The sequence below is a fragment of the Phoenix dactylifera genome, chromosome 1, assembly GCF_051530095.1.
Source record: "Phoenix dactylifera cultivar Ajwa chromosome 1, Ajwa_hap1_PhDact_Kaust_v1.1, whole genome shotgun sequence".
NCBI classification, from domain to species: domain Eukaryota; kingdom Viridiplantae; phylum Streptophyta; class Magnoliopsida; order Arecales; family Arecaceae; genus Phoenix; species Phoenix dactylifera.
The window spans coordinates 72,807,943-72,826,523 of NC_143190.1; the positions used below are offsets into that span (position 1 = coordinate 72,807,943).

Here is an 18,581-nt window from a genome sequence, read left to right on the forward strand (position 1 = left end):
CTTTGTAAGACTTTCACTGTAGTCTTTCTACCCCCAAAATGTTCCCCACAGGCTTGGGTATGACAAAAATCAAGAATACTCTGAAATTCACATTCAGGCACACATCAACGGATGACTTGATCAGGACGATACTTAAATAGATCAGGGTCATCCCAAAAGTAGAACTTAACTTGCGAAAAGAATCGATCCTTGTCCTGCTTGGACCAGTGATCAGGAATTTGTCCTACGGCAAGATAGTTCACTATGTTGGCAAACCATGGTGTTTTCACTTATTGTACCTCAAACAATTGTTCATCTGGAAAGGAGTCATGAAGTGGTGAGGTGATATGAGAAGGCTTGAGAAGGATTCTAGACAAATGGTCCGCTACAACATTTGTGGTACCTTTCTTATCACAAATTTTTAAATTAAATTTCTGTAATAACAGGATTCATCGAATTAGGCGAGGCTTGGTGTCCTTCTTTGAAAGAAGGTACCGGAGAGCAGAATGATCAATGAACACAATAACCTTGGACCCTAAGAGATAGGACCGAAACTTATCCAAAGCAAATACTACAGCTAGTAATTCTTTCTCAGTAGTGGTGTTGTTCAATTGTGCATCAGAGAGTGTCTTACTAGCGTAGTAGATGACATGAGGTAACTTATCTAGTCGTTGCCCTAAAATCGCCCCAATGGCATAGTCAGAAGCGTCGCATATAAGTTCAAATGGAAGGGTCCAATTGGGAGGTTGTATGACAGGTGCTGTAGATAACTTAGATCGGAGTTTTTCAAAGGCCTCTTTATATGCTTCATCAAAGACAAAGGGTGTATCCTTGGCAAGGAGATTGCACAAGGGCCTAGAGATGTTGCTGAAGTCTTTAATGAAGCGATGGTAAAAACCAGCATGGCCTAGGAAAGAACGGATTTGTTTCACAGATTTGGATGGAGGAAGATTAGAAATAAGATCAACTTTAGCTTTATCTACCTCAATACCCTTTTTTGACACAATGTGTCCTAAGACTATACCCTCTTGAACCATGAAGTGGCTCTTTTTCCAACTTAGCACTAGATTGGTCTCCTTACATCTTTTTAGAACTAGGGCTAAATTATTGAGACAATCATCAAATGAGGGGCCAAAAACTGAAAAATCATCCATGAATACTTCCAAAAATTTCTCTACCATATCAGAAAAATTGCCATCATACATCGTTGAAATGTTGCGGGCGTATTACATAATCCAAATAGCATTCTCCTATACGCAAATGTCCCAAATGGACATATGAAAGTGGTTTTCTCTTGATCATCGGGATACGCTGCCACTTGGTTATATCCAGAATAACTATCTAAGAAACTGTAGAAACCCTGACCGGCTAACCTTTCTAATATTTGGTCAATAAAGGGCAAAGAAAAATGGTCCTTCCTAGTCATGGAGTTTAACTTCCTGTAGTCAATGCAAACACGCCAGCTAGTGGTCGTGCGTGTGGGCATCAAGTCTCCTTCCGCATTTTCAACCACAGTAATGCCCGACTTCTTTGGTACTACTTGAGTCGGACTCACCCAGTTACTATCAGAGATAGGGTAAATGATTCCGGCATCTAGCAACTTTACTACTTCTTTCTTGACCGCCTCTTTCATATTAGGATTGAGTCTCCTTTGCATTTCACGGGTCAATTTTGCATCTTCTTCTAGGTGAATTCGATGCATGCAAATAGATGGGTCAATCCCCTTCAGATCGATTACAGACCATCCAATTGCATGTTTGTGTTCTCTAGCACGCTCAAAAGTTGACTTTCCTGTTTGTTAGATAGGTCAGCCGCGATAATTACAGGTAGGGTATCTTCGGGCCCTAGAAAAGCATACTTCAAGGTTACCGGGAGTGGCTTTAACTCAAGTTTGGAAGGAGACTCAATGGAGGGGCACTGTGGCGCACTAGAAAGGGTAGAAAGAGGTTCATATCGGATTCGCCAAGGATGAGAATTCATGGAGATGGATTGTCGAGCAGGACATTGACTTCTTCTATGGCCTTGTCTAAATCAAAGTTATTAATATCAAAATGGGCTAAACATGCTTCCAAAGGGTCATCTGCCAGAATATAGGGAAGGGCTTCTTCTACAAGATCGTCTATTTTGTCAACTAGGAAGCACTCATCTTCCCTTGTAGGTTGATCAGAGGCATGGAATACATTTAGTTTGACTTTCATGTTCCCAAAAGATATATCCATCACCCCAGTTCTACAGTTAATACATGCATTGGCTGTAGCTAAGAAGGGACGACCAAGAATCATAGAGATCTATTTTTTAAGGTTCGGCACAGGTTCCATATCAAGGACGATGAAATCAACTGGAAAATAAAATTTATCTACCTTGACTAGGACATCTTCAATTGTTTCTCGTGGTATTTTAACAGATCGATCAGCTAATTGCAGGGATACCGAAGTAGGCTTTAATTCACCTAATCCGAACTTCTCGTAGACTGAATAAGGAAGAAGATTAACACTTGCCCCGAAATTTAATAGTGCTCGATCAATAAAATTGTCTCCTACCACACAAGAGATGGTAGGGCACCAAGATCTTTGAACTTAGGAGCGGTTTTGTGCTGGAGGATGGAGCTTACTTGTTCAGTTAAGAAGACCTTTTTAGGCACATGTGTCCTAGATTTTCGTTTTTGGGTACAAAGGTCTTTAAGAAATTTGACATAGGATGGAACTTGTTTTATGGCATCAAGGAGGGGGAGGTTGATTTTGACTTGTTTGAAGACCTCCATTATTTCTTCCAACGAAGTTCCTTTTATGCCAAAGGGAGAAGGTGCATTCAGACATTGAGGGAAAGGGGCCTTCGGTGTAACAGGTGTGGTCGATACTGGACTAGATGGTGACAAAGAAGAGTTTGGGTTTTCTTTCGGCACAGTCACACTCCTGTCTTCATTTTTCTTATGTTCTTTTTCTCCAACCTTATTATCCACTACACATCCGCTTCTTAAAGTAGTCATGGCATTAGCTTGTTCATGGTGAACATCATTCGGGTGAGTCTCTTGAGCCATGTACTGCCCTCTCGGGTTACTCACTGATTGGCTTGGAAGCTTGCCTTCCTCTCTCTTATTTAGTGCACTCGCTAGCTGTCCTAGCTGGGTTTCTAATTTGGCAATAGACTAGGTATGGGAGTGCAACAATTGTGTATTGGCTTCGAGTCCTTGAAGGGCAGTCAAAACGTTTTGCTCAAAAGCCATATCTCTTTGGAGTGCTGGAGGAGGGACATGTTGAAATTATGAATATTGAGTAGGATGACGGTTCGGATGAACATTCGGAAAGGGTTGAAAGTTTTGGAAATAAGGTTGGAAAGTATTGGGAGTATGCTGCTTCCAAGAGAAATTCGGATGGTTGCGTCATCCCGGGTTGTAAGTGGTAAAATATGGATCATTACCCAGTCGGGATTGTGTTTGAGCAGTATTTACTTGTTCTTGCACAAATTCAGGAAATTGAGCTGCCAAAGGGCACTCAAAAATAGGGTGAGACGGGCTAGAACAGAGAGCACATACTTGTGCTTGGAGAAAGGTTGGAAGTTGTTATCTAGACATTAGCTGGTCCAATTTGCGGGACAGTGCATCAACTTTGTCAGATAGACCTATGGACTGGCCAACTTCATATATGGTCCCTTTTTTTTGAGAACTTGGGGATGCTTGACGAGCGGAGGAGGCATGGTGGAGGGAATTTTCATTGAGATTTTCAAACAATTGCCATGCCTCATGTTCACTCTTAAGCATGAAAGTTCCCCCACAAGAAGCATCAACCATCTGACGGTTTCGTTCAGATAACCCATCATAAAAGCATTGCACTAATTGCCATTTGGGTATTTGATGATGCGGGCATTTTCGAAGTAAGTCTCTAAATTTTTTCCAGGTTTCATGAAATTCTTCCCCGTCAGATTGGGAGAAGCTCGTGATCGCACGCCTAAATTGGTTCGTTCTTCTTATGGAAAAATATTTCTTCAGAAATTCATATTGTATTTGAGCCCAAGAGAGAATGGAATTGGCTTCTAATGAATGGAGCCACTGCTTAGCTCTATCCTTAAGAGAAAAAGGAAATAGCCTAAGTTTCAGAGCATCATCAGTGAAGTTCTGAATTTTGACAGTGGTGCAGATCTTAAGGAACTCATCTAAATGTTTGTAAGGGTCTTCATTGTTGAGTCCATAAAAAGAGGGAAGCATTTGGATGACACTAGACTTAATTTCAAACTGTACAGCAGCAGTGGTATCACGTAGTCGAATACAAGATGGAGAGGTAGTCGAATACAAGATGGAGAGGTATAAATTGAAGGAGTAAAGTATTCCTTTAACAGCTTGGGTTATTCTTCAGCCATCTCGACAGGTGGAGCAGATCCTATGGTTCTATAGGTGCGGATTTTGGCTCGAAGGGCCCTAATAGAATGCTTTATTTCAGAATCAAAAGGTACTAATTCAGGAGATCTGGAACGACACTCTCGCATACACTAATACTTTTTTGGATCAGTCAAGTACAGTCAAGCATGCACTAAAAGAAAAACACATCAAATCCTTGTGTTTACCTTAAAATCACTAGACAGCTCCTAACTAGTTTGAAGGGGGCACCTAAGCCTCCAATCCGGTCTAATGAACTGAGTTGACCAGATAAGCTTCCAGGTAAGTGGGGGGGTCACGATGCGTTCGCAAAGGTCCCACTTAAAAATCACTTGCCTCGAACAGATGAACTGTCTCCCTTATAGGGACAAAGCTTGCCTAGACATCAACTGAACCACAGAGCGAAATTGGTGCAACTTTCGGTGATCTTCGTCCTATTGAGCTCGAATGTCCCTAGGGGGCAATGTTTAATTGATTTTAATTAAAGTGATAGCTATGTGAGAATTGATTCACCTAATTTGGGTAAGAATCTGATGATGAAATTCAGTTGTTATCTTGTTGGGATGATTGCCCTTACTATGTGCGGATTAATTGGTGTATGTGTATCAAGCATGCATTCACACTTCTGCTGAAATTAAAATCAAACAATCATCACAAAATTTCAAGTTAATTGAAAATTAATTTAAATAAGAAAGGTTTAGAGGTTACCGAAGGAAATTTTCCCAGCATTTTTTTTAGGCAAACCTCTACAGCATTCCTTTTCCAGCAGTTTCCTTTTTGATCGTCCCAGATTTTCTCTTCGATTCCTGATCAAATAATACCAAGAGAAAAATCAAAAATTAGTAAGAGAAAAAAAAGAGACAAGAAAAGTAACAAAAATAGAAAATATTTTTATTTTATTTTAGATATATATTTTTTTTTGAAAGTTTTTTTTTATAAAAAGAAAAAAAATAACTATGCTAGCAATCTCCGGCAACGGCGCCAAAAATTGATAGTCAACTTTAAAGACCACGCAATAGCACGTATCTGATAGAACAGTGATTATGGATATCGATCCACAGGGATTGGGGTACATTTGTTTTCTTAAAAATATTTAAAAAGAAGAGTTTGTGAAAAAAATTAAACTAAGAAATTTAATAAAAAATGCAATTGATAATGATATGAGTAGAAGGAACATAGGGCAAGGAATTCACCACTAACATAGGAATAAGAGTTATTTGTAATTTATTTCTTTCTTGGATTATTATGCATATTGGTTACAAGCCTAATAAGCATTCGAATAAAATTTCACAAAAGTAATTTAGGCATAATCCATCTTTAGTTAGCATGAAATGTCTACCCTAATCTAAGGTGGCAGCACATCGCATCTTCCTTAAGCATGAATTACCTTATTTTTACTTCAATGATCATGAAAAACTTTTGTATAGACTTTATACTTGAAATTACAGAATTTAAGCATGAGGTAAAAGGATATTTATTAAGAACAAAACTGTTTATACAATTCCAAGAACATGAAATTAAATAAACAAAACCCGTCTTCCTTTGTTAGGGCTGCATCCAGCCCTAGAGAAGGGCTCAGCCTTCCATGGAGTTGTAGACGACAGTAATAGCGCAGCAGCGGGCTCCCATTCCTTCCTTCTCTTTCTCCTTTCTCTGATTCTCTCCTCCCTTCTTTTGTCTTCTGTGGGACTCCCCGAATAAATGAATTAATGGATGGGATCGGGTGAGAAAAGAATGGGTGAGAAGAATGCCCTCTCTGTTTCATGCCTGGCCCTTTTATAGGCTACATACCTCCTTCTCCTCTTCTTCATTTCACGTCGAGATAAGGACGGATTAGAGCGGGATGAGGCTTGCTCTCCGGACGCGTTGGAGGTGATGGATTTGGTCCTGATGCTGGGAGGTATTGGATTTGGCTGGGAGTGGTTCCGAAACAGAGGAATCCGTGAAGCTCGGTGATATCTTGGAAGGATACTTGATTTATTCCGTGGCTGAAGCAGGGGACTATGCAAGACGCGGGCATTTGAGAGGATCTCGGAGGCTGGTTGTTCTTTGGACGCGGAAGGAGTTGGATCACGGCTGAATGCTGGGATTTGAGCTTGAACACGTTGGATCCATCACGGATAGAGAGCATGGGACGTTGGGATCGAATGGATCCTGAGTTCGGTGGGCGATGAAGACGGGATGCTAGGAGATACGCGTAACAGGGGAGCTGGAACGGATGTGAAGGGAGCTCACGATGCTTGCTTTCCGGAGAGGATAAGCTTTGTTCAGGGGATCTGGAAGTTGATTTGAGTCCGCGAGGGGAGCAGCTGGCAGTGGTTGCTGGTTCTCATCCATGGGCGATGGAAGGAATCAGCGTTTCTTCAACGCGGAGAGGATCTTGGACGCGACTGGGATGCATTGGATTCATCATGGGCGATGAAGGATTTGTTGGACAACTGTGAATGGGAAGGAGTTGGGACTTATCCGAAGCAGGGGATAAGGATGTAATCCGAATGGGAGAAAATCTAGGAAGACGTGATGCTCATGGGATACTCGGACACAGTAGAATGGGGTTGGAGCTTATCCAAGAATAAGAGGAAGGGCGGACGACTGGATTGGTTTGAGGCGTTGAAGATTTGCTGGGAGTGAGCGCACGGGATACTGAAGCTTATCCTGTGGTTGATGGAAGCTGCGAACTGGAGGAAGGTTGGCTCGATTCGAGAGAAGAAATCTAGAAGTGAGAATCTCTGATTCCTATTTATATGGATGCTGGAGTCAATCTGGAACGCTGGTGCGGTAATCTTTGAGTTCGGTTAAGGAAGAGATGCTCACTGGCTGGAAATAGGGGATGATGAATTGCATGAGGATGAGAAGAAAGCCGTTGGAAGGAATTGGATGAGATCCTGAGGTTTGCTTGGATAGATGGGAGATGATCCAGAAGAAACGGGATGCTGGGATTCTGTTTTGAAGCTAAAACAGGGGAGGAAAAGGATGACGTGGAAGGAAATGAAATGAAGGAGGAGCTTGGCGATGGAGCTCTATTCCGAACGGAATAGCTGGCTGGGTGTTCCGTGCACATGTGGAAGAAAAGGACTTGTTTTGATGGGTGAATGCGTGAACAAATTGAATGCGAATGGCTGAGATGTGATGCAGGAAAATTGGGATGAATGGCTGAATCAAAATCTGAGAGGATCTAATTTACAGGATGCGTGCGATTTGGGTTCAGAAATTAATAAATTTGACTTAACCTGCATACATTAGACTCGATCAATAAAAATAATCAAACTTGAATTATTTCTAATAATTTATTAAAATGCAATGATGAAGGAGAATGAATTTTCTTATGTTTAAATTTAAAATATATGCGTAAAAATAATGATAAGTGCTATGAGTAAGATATTAATTCATGCATTATTTAGCACTTATCAGAAACCTATACGACCGAGCTCCCGTTTTCAATGCTGTCATGGCGATTGATTGATCGAGATCGCGGACCTCCCAAGTAGCGGTGGTGAAGCGGTCGATGTAGTCCTTCAGGGATTCTCCTTTCTTCTGCTTTATGTTGAGAAGAGAATCTGATGTTCGCCGTTGGCGCCGGCTAGTAGCAAAATTGGCTGCAAATTGCATGCCCAGCTGCTCAAAAGAGAATACGGTGCTCGGCTTCAGCCCGGAGAACCAAAGTCGGGCCGTTTCTCGGAGGGTTGCTGGGAAGGCCTTGCATAGTAAAGCCTCCGAGGATCCTTGCAGTGCCATGAGGGCTCTATAACTCTCCAAATGATCCAGTTGATCGGTTGTCCCATTATATGAATCTATTTGAGGCATCTTGAATCTCGGTGGGATTGGTTCATCCTCGATTACAGGAAAAAGGTGATTTGGTGGTAAAATCGGGGTCGCCCTCATGCCTTACTCTTTGGTCCCGGGGCGCCTCAATTTGCCGCCCGAGTTCTTCGACCTTCTTATCGAGTTCTCCGCCTTGAGAAGTCGCTGTGGTGGTCCGTCTCGGTACTGATTGACTCGGGGTCAATCCGGCTTCAGAAGGCTGCGGCCGGGTTCGAGGCTGCAGCCTTCTATCCTGGCGACTCCTTGACGACTCCCCCCGAGGGGATGCCTGGGAAGAATCCTAGTGACGGCGCCGTTCCCCATCATTGATCCTTGAAGAGCAATGGCAGGGATTACAGCCTCAGGACACAGGCCCATCTGGAGGGAGTGTCGATCGAGTGTGAACTCGTGGAGACGGCATAAGAGGAGCCTCCACTTGTTGCAGGCTTTGGACTACTGTGGCTAGCGCTTGGACTTGCTGCATCAGCACGTCGAACTGTTCAGGTTGGATCTACGAAACTTGATCTGCCGGAGGCCTCGACGGTGGACGCTGGATCAAGCAGCCAGGGCTTGGTGCACGATGTCTAGAGACATTAGAAGCCCCTTTGCTCCTTAGTCTCATGATCAAGACTCGGGCCCTCCTTCTAGCGTCAACTGTTATTGCTGAAAATCAGACCCGGGGGTGACCGCGAACCAGGAGGAGGAGCTTCCGCTGCAAAGCGGTGATGGACGGCTGTCTCCGGCAGACCTGCAAGAAGCCTGTGTCGGGGGACCTGGCGAAGGCCTTCCGATGCTTAAGTCAGAGAGGAATTTTTAGATATTTAATGGAGAGATTTTTTCTGGCTAGGGGAGAAGATGCCTCTCTCTCCGGAGTTCCCTCCTCTTTATAGGAGGGGGTGTAGCGGTTACTCGCAATCGGATGTGATTGCGCAAATCTTAGGTTAAATGAATTACCTTAGATGACACGAAATTTCAGGCTAGCAATCGGCTGAGATTGCAAGGATTCAAATGTTGACAGCTGTTGTGGCGGAAACTGTAGGATTTGATTCCAAATATGGAGGATTTGGTGACCCCTTCTTTAGGCAAACGCTCTGATTTAGAGACCGGCTTGACTATTGGTGGAGTCGGGGTCGGTCTCAGCTTCTGACTAGGTCTTTCTTGGCCTCGAGGTCAATCGGACTTTGCTCAGCCGAGACCATGCTTACCGAGATCACACCTGCTGAGATCATGTCTGCCGAGGCCATGCTTACTGAGATCATGCCCGCCATTGGATTCGGGTGTTTTAATCATATGTATTGGGTGGTCCACTTTTTCCCCTATCACTATCTAAAATGTAGAACAAAAACTGAAAAAAAAAGATTTTTTTTTTTTTTAAGTTCAATTCCTGAAAGCAATGGATCGTTTTTCTTTTGAAACAGATACTTATTTCTTTCTATGTTGAATTCTTGAAACTTTATTTCTAAATCATATTTTGGCTGAGTAATAATTTAGCCTTTGCTGCAAGGGACCGTGATGCTTTCAACACGACGATGAAAGAGTGTACAGAAAGAAACGGTTCAGAAGTTTTTTTTTTAATAACACTACAACAGTTTCTTATAGCTGTGTTGTACAAGGGAAAAAATCCACATACAACGTAAAACATTTTTCACAAAGAATTTTCTTCTTAAGAGGAATTTTTTATGTAGTCGATTTTCCAAACTGTGTTTCTAAATTTTATTTTGGTTTGGAAAAGGGATGTTATTTCGGGAAAAAAAATTCCATATTACATCATGCAATAGTTTGGTCATTAGTAAGTTCTTTTGCTTAAAAAATAAAGAAAGAAGAATACAAAGTAAAAAACTGATGCAGAGACCAGCCTGAAAAGATAAATAGTAATTAAATCTTTCTTTATTTGCAATTATTTTTTTTATATAAATATTATTGAACCATGAATTTTTTATATGGAACCATGGTGACCATCTTTTGGTATGTTGCAACATAAAATCTTATAATTGCTGTATAAGTATTTTTTACTATGTTTTACTGAGTTTACATGGCATGCTATTTTTTTTCAAAACTAAAAAAATAAACCTAAACACTAGGTGGACAGCTTGAACACACATGCAGTTTTAGGAGGAAAAAAACAAGAGAAGTTTTGAAACGTTGACTAAATTTTGGCTTTATGGTTAACAAGCATTTGCTCAACATACTTTTTTATTTTTAAAAAAGATATATTTGAATAAATAATAATTCTGGAGGAAGGACTTAAATGATGGCAGAGAACATTAATATCACATCAACGCGGTTGCACCTCAATATTGATGTTTATATATTAAAGAGATAGAATAGACGTGAGACTCTAGTTGGAGTAGATTACAACTGTCATGCAGCTCAACATGTCGCATTTAAAATAGAATAGAGTTTATAATTTATTTTTTCATAAATAAAATAATTTTAAAAAATTATAAGATCTAGTATACATAACTACAATTTGGCTGAAAAAGTAAAAAATGAATGTCCTGCGGTTTCTTTCCCACCTAAGTAAATAACATATATAGTGAATTGCAAAGCTAGCTATTTTGAATGATTATATTTACCACTTCTATTATATGCTGGAGGTATTGCTTTTAACTGTAACAAGAATTTTGTGTTTTTCATAGGCAATACACCTGCCGGTAAGCATCAGTATTTCTTCACTCCAAGAAAAATAAAATATCTTAATGGAGCAAGGCCTGCTCGCGGAACAAATAGGGGATATTGGAAGGCCTCGGGAAAAGATATGATCATCAGAGATAAAGATGCAAAGGAGATTGGTCGCAAGAAGTCTCTTGTCTTCCACGAAGGGCACCAAGGTAATGGAACAAGAACAAGATGGCTGATGCAAGAGTACACTATTAAGGAATTCTGGTTCTCTACCAACCAAAACAAGGATAAGGTAAATCTGTTGAAAGCCTTCATGCAACTCTTAATTTCTACAAAGATTAGATGGCATTTCATTAATTTAATTTCATGATGAATCTACGTAGAGGGAATGCTAATGTTTATATTCATGCTCGTAGGGTCCATGTAATTATGTTGACAAAATATTTCAATTCTAAGATCATGAACTAGTTTCTAGAAGAATCTGTCGAATAATGCATTACACACCAATGAGAAAACAGTATTTTTATATCGTTAAAGTAATAATAGAAGAAAAAAAGATAATGAGAGATTTTTAGTTCAAAATTTTATTTCTTTTAATGCTTTGGTTTTTTTAATTTCAAGGAAAATCATTAATGGTTTAAAAAAAAAAAAATCTTTTTTCTTTGCTTTTATTGTGCTTCCAATGACCTACATGATCAAGATAACCATAATTCTGTACTTATCAACAACATAGTATTTTAAACATCCTAACTAGCTTCTTTAGTATGCAATTAGCTGCATTCTTTATGTTATGATAAATGGCCAGTATAAGCAATAAACTAATATGGCCACTAGATAAGTAGTACCTTTATCAGATAAGTTACAAGATAATTATATTAGTAGATGCTAAATCTGAAAAGTCAAAAAGAGCAAAAAAAATCTGAAGACTCTAAAAGAAAAACACTTGTACAGTCAAGAACGTATTCAAGAAAAATTCTCCAACATTCCCACCGATTAAAACATAAGTGTCAATTTGTTTTGGTGAAAACAAGTGTCAAATTTTTGAATGACATATAATTATCTGGGGAAAGGCTACATCAGTTGGCACCTGGACTTTTTCTTGGTTGAAATAAGCAATCTGCAGCAGAGAACATATGCATCATCCGTAGCTAGTTCTGCTCCGACAAAATTTTTGCCCGTATTTACTTTCATACTATTTCTGACACTATATTTTATTTTTAATCTTCTTTTGCTGTAGCTTGGTGCTCTGGCTTTGTGTAAAATATGTGGAAAAAATTAAATACGCACGCGGCCGAGTCTCGATCCGTGTGCGTGTTTGAGAACGGAAACACCGGACGCTTTAAGAAAAAATTTAAATGCGCACGCAGCCGAGCCTCGGGCTGCATGCACGTTTGAAAATGAAAATGCCCCACGGTGTTTTGCGCGAAATTAAATGAGGCGCTTAATTACCGCGGACGCATCCGCAGAAGACGCGGATGCATCCGCAAAATGACCAAAATGCCCGATCAAAACCCCTATAAAAACATTCTATTTCATCCTATTTTTTGGAATATAAAAAATTATAGAAAAATAGTAGAAAAACTCTAGAGAAATTCTTCCTCCTCTTAGTCACTTTTGATTTTTGTTTTTATATATTTATTCAGTTTATTTTATTCTTTTCATTCCGCTCTTTGCTGGATCTGCAAGTTCGATCGGATTCGCTTTGACTTCTTCCGAGACATGCCGAAGAAGAAGTTGTAGGGTCGTCATATCTCAGAGGAGGATTGCCGGAAGATCCGTACGTGGGGACAAATACTTCTTTGGGACAGCATCTACGCGCTTCGACGTGCCTTCAATCAGCCTACTTTCTTCTACCTTTATTTTTAATCTAATATTAGTAGATATGTATGTGGAGTGATTGATCATAACCCTATTTGATTTTGATGAGCTCAAAGCATCTGAGTATATCTCTTGTTTACTAATGAATTCAATTGAGTGTTTCAGTGAAAATCTTGTCTAAAGTGTTTCTAGACTTGGTTCATAATATTTTGGATAAGTTAAGAAGTCAGTTTGAACCAAAGTCTGAGACTCGAGTCGACAACAGAGTATTACGAGTCGACTCCAAGCGTATCAGAATCACTGGCACGGGCTCGAGTCGACTCCGGATCATTACGAGTCGACTCCGACTGAGAACAGACAGACGAGCAGAAAGCATCAACTCAAAACCTGTCAGCGAGTCGACTCCTGAAATGCGCGAGTCGACTCCGATGTTTACCGAGTCGACTCCGGAGTAGTATGAGTCGACTCCAAGGAGTTACAGACAGAAAAGTCAGAGAGCGAATTTCGACCCTGAGATTCGAGTCGACTCCTGTGGAACGCGAGTCGACTCCGATGGTTGGTAGGTCGACTCCAAAGAAAGCGAGAGTCGACTCTCAGTGGTTCACAAGGCAAAAGTCAGAGAGCAGTTTTTGGACTCTGAGATTCGAGTCGACTCCCACAATGCGCGAGTCGATTCCGAGACAGCGCGACCCCAAAAAGACAAAAGACCAAATTATTGTCTCTGAGAGCCGAGTCGACTCCCAGACAGCTCGAGTCGACCCCAAGGCAGCGCTACACCAAAAAAGGCAGAAGGCCATGTTTCGGAAACTGAGAGCCGAGTCGACTCCAGAACAGTCCGAGTCGACTCCAAGACTGGACGAGCCAAAAGACAGAAGATCGGGAGTTCGGGCTCTGAGCGCCTAGTCGACTCCCAGGATTGTCGAGTCGACTCGAGTGGGCCAGGTTGGAAATTGGCTCCGTGGAATTCATGGGATGAGCCGACTCCGAAAATGCCAAGTCAGCTCCAGAAGTTGGCGAGTCGACTCCGGGTCAAGTCGAGTCAACTCCCAGTCGAAGAGGCCACTTTAATTCAAATCCGGAACAGTTGCCGAGTCGACTCCAGAAAAGCATGAGTCGACTCCCGCTACAGCCGAGTCGACTCCTGATCGCGCGAGTCGATTCCGACCCCCAACGGACATATTGTCAGGTTGTGCAGAGTGTGCAGAACGGGCAGAAAAAGGTGTGTAACAGCTAGTTTCCGTGGGGGATGGCTTAAATAGCCACAGAGGACTGTAGCAAAGTAGGAAAACATCATTCCATTCAGAGAAATCAAGCATTCATTCTCTGCATACTTGTCTTCAACGAAAAGAAGGAAGAGCGCCATTAACTCCATCCAACTTCCTCTTCCCAGCATTTAAAGAAGCCTCCTCCTGCATTCAAGTCGACCAGACATTCCAGAGGAGACTCAAAGTTCAAGAAGCCCTACTCTACTCCAACTCAAAAGTGTTTGAGGGCTCTTAACTTCTCTCTAGTTTATATTGTAGCAAATCTGCTTTTTAAGAAGCTCAGTTTTTCTGTTTGTTTCTTATTCTTTCCATATTGTCTTTGCTTGGTTCAATCGGGGGATTGAATCAAGGGTGTAGAGGTTGGTTGGTGAGCCGAGTGTAAAACCAACGTGTAAGGGTTCGATTGTGATCCCGGAAAAACAATCGGGGTGGTTCTAGTCGGTAAGCCAGGGAAAACCGACCGAGTTCGTTGTGAGCTCGTAAAACAACAAGTTTGGTTGTGAGCTTGTAAAACAACCGGCTGTAATCCAAGGGGTTATAGTGAATTCCCAAGTGAGACTTGGGGAGTGGACGTAGGAGCAAGGGTTAGCTCCGAACCACTATAAAAGCCTTGTGTTTGTGATTGTTTGTCTCTTTCTTTTACTCTCATTTCATTCACAGCACATAGCAATTAATTAATCATCTTGGTAACGCATTAATTAGTCATCCACAACGTTTTAATTGCAAAATTATTTTAAAACCCAATTCACCCCCCCTCTTGGGTTGTCTATCTGGGCAACAAGTGGTATCAGAGCCTAAACTCTTCTACCCTAAGAGTAAAAGATCAAAATGACAACCCCATTTGGATCTTCCTACATTGAGGGTCAGTCCACCCAAAGACCCCCATTCTTTAATGGATCCGACTACTCATATTGGAAGGCTAGGATGAGAATATTCATCCAAGCCCAAGACTATGAGATGTGGACCATTGTAGTAAATGGACCATACATCCCATCCATCTATGTAGAGGGTGTCACTGTACCTAAACTAGAAAAGGATTGGGATGAACATGACATGAGAAAGGCACAACTCAATTCTAAAGCAATGAATGTGCTTTACTGTGCATTAGATAGGAATGAATTCAATAGAGTCTCTACTTGCAATTCTGCAAAAGAGATTTGGGACAGACTTGAAGTGACCCATGAGGGCACGAATCAAGTCAAAGAATCCAAAATAAATATATTAGTTCATAAGTATGAACTATTTAAGATGGATTCTAATGAGACAATCACTAGCATGTTCACTAGGTTTACTGACATTATCAATGGCCTAAAAAGCCTTGGCAAAAACTATACTAACAGTGATCTTGTCAAAAAAATTCTTCGCTGTCTACCAAGGTCATGGGAAGCCAAGGTGACGGCAATCCAAGAAGCTAAGGACTTGAACAAGCTTCCACTTGAAGAGCTCCTTGGATCCCTAATGACTCACGAGCTAACAATGAAGCAGCACAGCGAAGAAGAGTCCTCCCATAAGAAAAAAGTAATAGCTCTCAAATCTACATCATCTAACAAAGATTTGTCTTGCAGTAGCAGCAGTGAAGAAGAAGATCATGAGGGAGATGATGATGAGGCTCTTCTTGTGCGCAAGTTCAGAAAATTCATCAACCACAAGAAGTCCTATCATCAAAAGAGAGGCCCCTCAAATTCCTATCGCAAGGATAAAGGTAAGGAAAGGGAAAATGAGGGGATTGGGTGTTATGAGTGCAAGAAGCCGGGGCACATCAGAGCTGAGTGTCCCTTACTAAAGAAGGGCAGCAAGTACAAAGAAAGCCCTTGTCACCACCTTATCGGACTCCGACGCATCATCTTCATCATCGGATGAGGAACAAGAAGAAAAGGCCAATTTCTGTTTCATGGCCAATGAAAATGAGGTAACATCCAACACGCATCTCGATTTTACCTTTGATGAATTGTATGATGCATTTAATGAATTAATGATTGAATATAAGGCCATAAATCTTAAGAATAAAGAACTAAAAATAGCTAATCAATCTTACCTACATAAATACGATAAGTTAGTTAAGGATAAGGATTGTATCACCAAAGAAAATGCAGAACTTAAAACAAGCAACCAAATCTTGATACAAAAGAATAATACCTTAACTAAAGAAAATGAAAGGCTGAACAAAGAAACATTAGAACCCAAAAACTATAAACATATAAATGAGAGTATCACAAAAGAACTAAATGATCTAAAAGCAGAAAAACAGAAACTAACTAAAGAACTTGAGAAATACAAACCCTTGGTTGAAAAATTTACATATAGTTCTGAAAAATTAAATATGATACTTAATAGTCAACGAGCTGTATTCAATAGAGCAGGTCTAGGATACAAACCTAAAAACAAGCAAAAACTTCTTAGTAACTTCTTTGTTAAAGCAGGAGAAAGTAAAATTAAGAAAATAACCTATTTTTGTTGTGGAACTGTAGGACATAAAGCAAATGTATGTGACTATAGGAAAGGAAAAACTAAAAGAAAAATCAAAAGGGTATGGGTTCCAAAAGGAACCAACATGACTAACCATGAAGGACCCAAGAAAACTTGGGTACCTAAAATTATATGATCTGCTTGTGTAGGAGTGTCTTGCAGCCAAGGTCAACAAAAATTGCTGGTACTTGGATAGTGGCTGTTCAAGACACATGACGGATGACAAGGATCAATTCTTCACCCTTGAAGCTAAGAAGGGAGGTGCTGTGACTTTTGGAGACAACAACCAAGGTCACATCATTGGTATAGGTAAAGTACAAATTACCCCTTCTACTTTTATTGATAATGTTAGATATGTTGACGGTCTTAAGCATAATTTATTAAGCATTAGTCAATTATGTGATAAAGGTTATGATGTTATGTTTAAACCATCACTATGCATCGTAACAAACCCAAATGACAATAGTTTAGTTTTTAAAGGAATAAGACGTGGAAATGTGTATGTTGTAGACCTTGAGGATCTTGCCAAACACAACCCATGCTTAGTTGTTAATGAAACTAAGGACAATGATGCTAGTTGGTTATGGCACCGTAAGTTAGGTCATGCAAGCATGGACACAATATCTAAACTAGTTAAAAGAGATTCGGTGATAGGTTTGCCAAAATTAAAGTTTGAAAAGAATAAAATATGTGAAGCATGTCAATTTGGCAAACAATCAAAGAACTCCTTTAAATCTATAAATTGTGTCTCAACCTCTAGACCTCTAGAACTACTACACATGGACCTATTCGGACCAACTAGAACCACAAGCCTAGGTGGAAATAAATATGGTCTAGTTATCGTAGATGATTACTCTAGATTCACTTGGGTTATGTTCTTAGCACATAAAGATCAAGCTTTTTCAGTCTTTAAAAAGTTTCATAATGAAGTAACAAATGCTAGAGATTCTTCAGTCATAGCCATTAGAAGTGACCATGGAACCGAATTTGAAAATCAGTTATTCGATGAGTTTTGTAGTAAAAAGGGGATAACTCATAATTTTTCTGCACCTAGGACACCACAACAAAATGAAGTTGTGGAGAGGAAAAATAGAACTCTAGAGAAAATGGCTAGAACTATGTTATGTGAAAGTAACCTCCCTAAGTACTTTTGGGGAGAAGCCATTAATACTTCTTGTCATATATTAAATAGAGTTCTATTAAGACCCATTATAAAGAAAACACCTTATGAACTTTGGAAAAACAGAAAACCAAAGGTAAACTATTTTCATATCTTTGGATGTAGGTGTTTTGTTCATAATAATGGGAAAGATAATCTAGGAAAATTTGACTCTAAATCTGATGAGGGCATATTCTTAGGGTACTCTACAACTAGTAAAGCCTATAGAGTCTTTAATAAAAGAACCCTAGTCATGGAAGAATCTATACATATTGTTTTTGATGACTCGAGTGATATCTTCTCTAGTAAGAGAGTTAATTTTGATGATGATACGGAAATTCTTGAAGAAAAGATTGATGAGATGACATTACAAGATAACAATCAAAAATTAATTGAAGATGCATCATCAAGCCAAGAGAATATAGTAGATCATGGGCTAACTAAAGCTTGGAGGTATGCTCACGGGCATCCTAAGGAATTAATTCTAGATGATCCGTCTCAACCTATTAGGACTAGAGCATCCCTTAGGAACTTGAATAATCATCTAGCCTTTGTTTCACATTTTGAGCCCAAACACATAGAAGAAGCTGAAAAAGATGTAAATTGGATAAATGCAATGCAAGAAGAATTAAATCAATTTACTAGAAACAAGGTATGGAATCTAGTTGAAAGACCTTCTGAATATCCAATTATAGGTACCAAATGGATTTATAAAAATAAACTTGATGAAAATGGAATCGTAATAAGGAATAAGGCTAGATTAGTAGCAAAGGGCTATAATCAAGAAGAAGGTATAGATTTTGATGAAACCTTTGCTCCTGTAGCTAGACTTGAGGTTATTAGATTATTATTAGCATATGCATGCTCTAAGGACTTCAAACTATTTCAAATGGACGTAAAAAGTGCATTTTTAAATGGGTATATTAATGAGGAGGTATATGTAGAACAACCTCCTGGTTTTGAAAATCATCAATATCCTAATCATGTATATAAATTGAACAAAGCACTTTATGGTTTGAAACAAGCACCTAGAGCATGGTATGAGAGGCTTAGCAAATTTCTATTAGAACATGAGTTTTCTAGGGGAAATGTAGATACAACA

At 40.0% G+C, this 18,581-nt stretch overlaps 1 long non-coding RNA gene across 1 annotated transcript; it reads right to left on the reverse strand.

Annotated features, from left to right (window-relative positions):
• Positions 1–5,798: 5,798 nt before the first annotated feature.
• On the reverse strand, positions 5,799–7,817 carry LOC148715545 (uncharacterized). The gene is made up of 2 exons (XR_015973556.2): positions 6,140–7,817; positions 5,799–6,029 (listed from the first exon to the last, which is right to left on the reverse strand). It is a non-coding gene; the product is annotated as an uncharacterized LOC148715545 (long non-coding RNA).
• Positions 7,818–18,581: the final 10,764 nt, after the last annotated feature.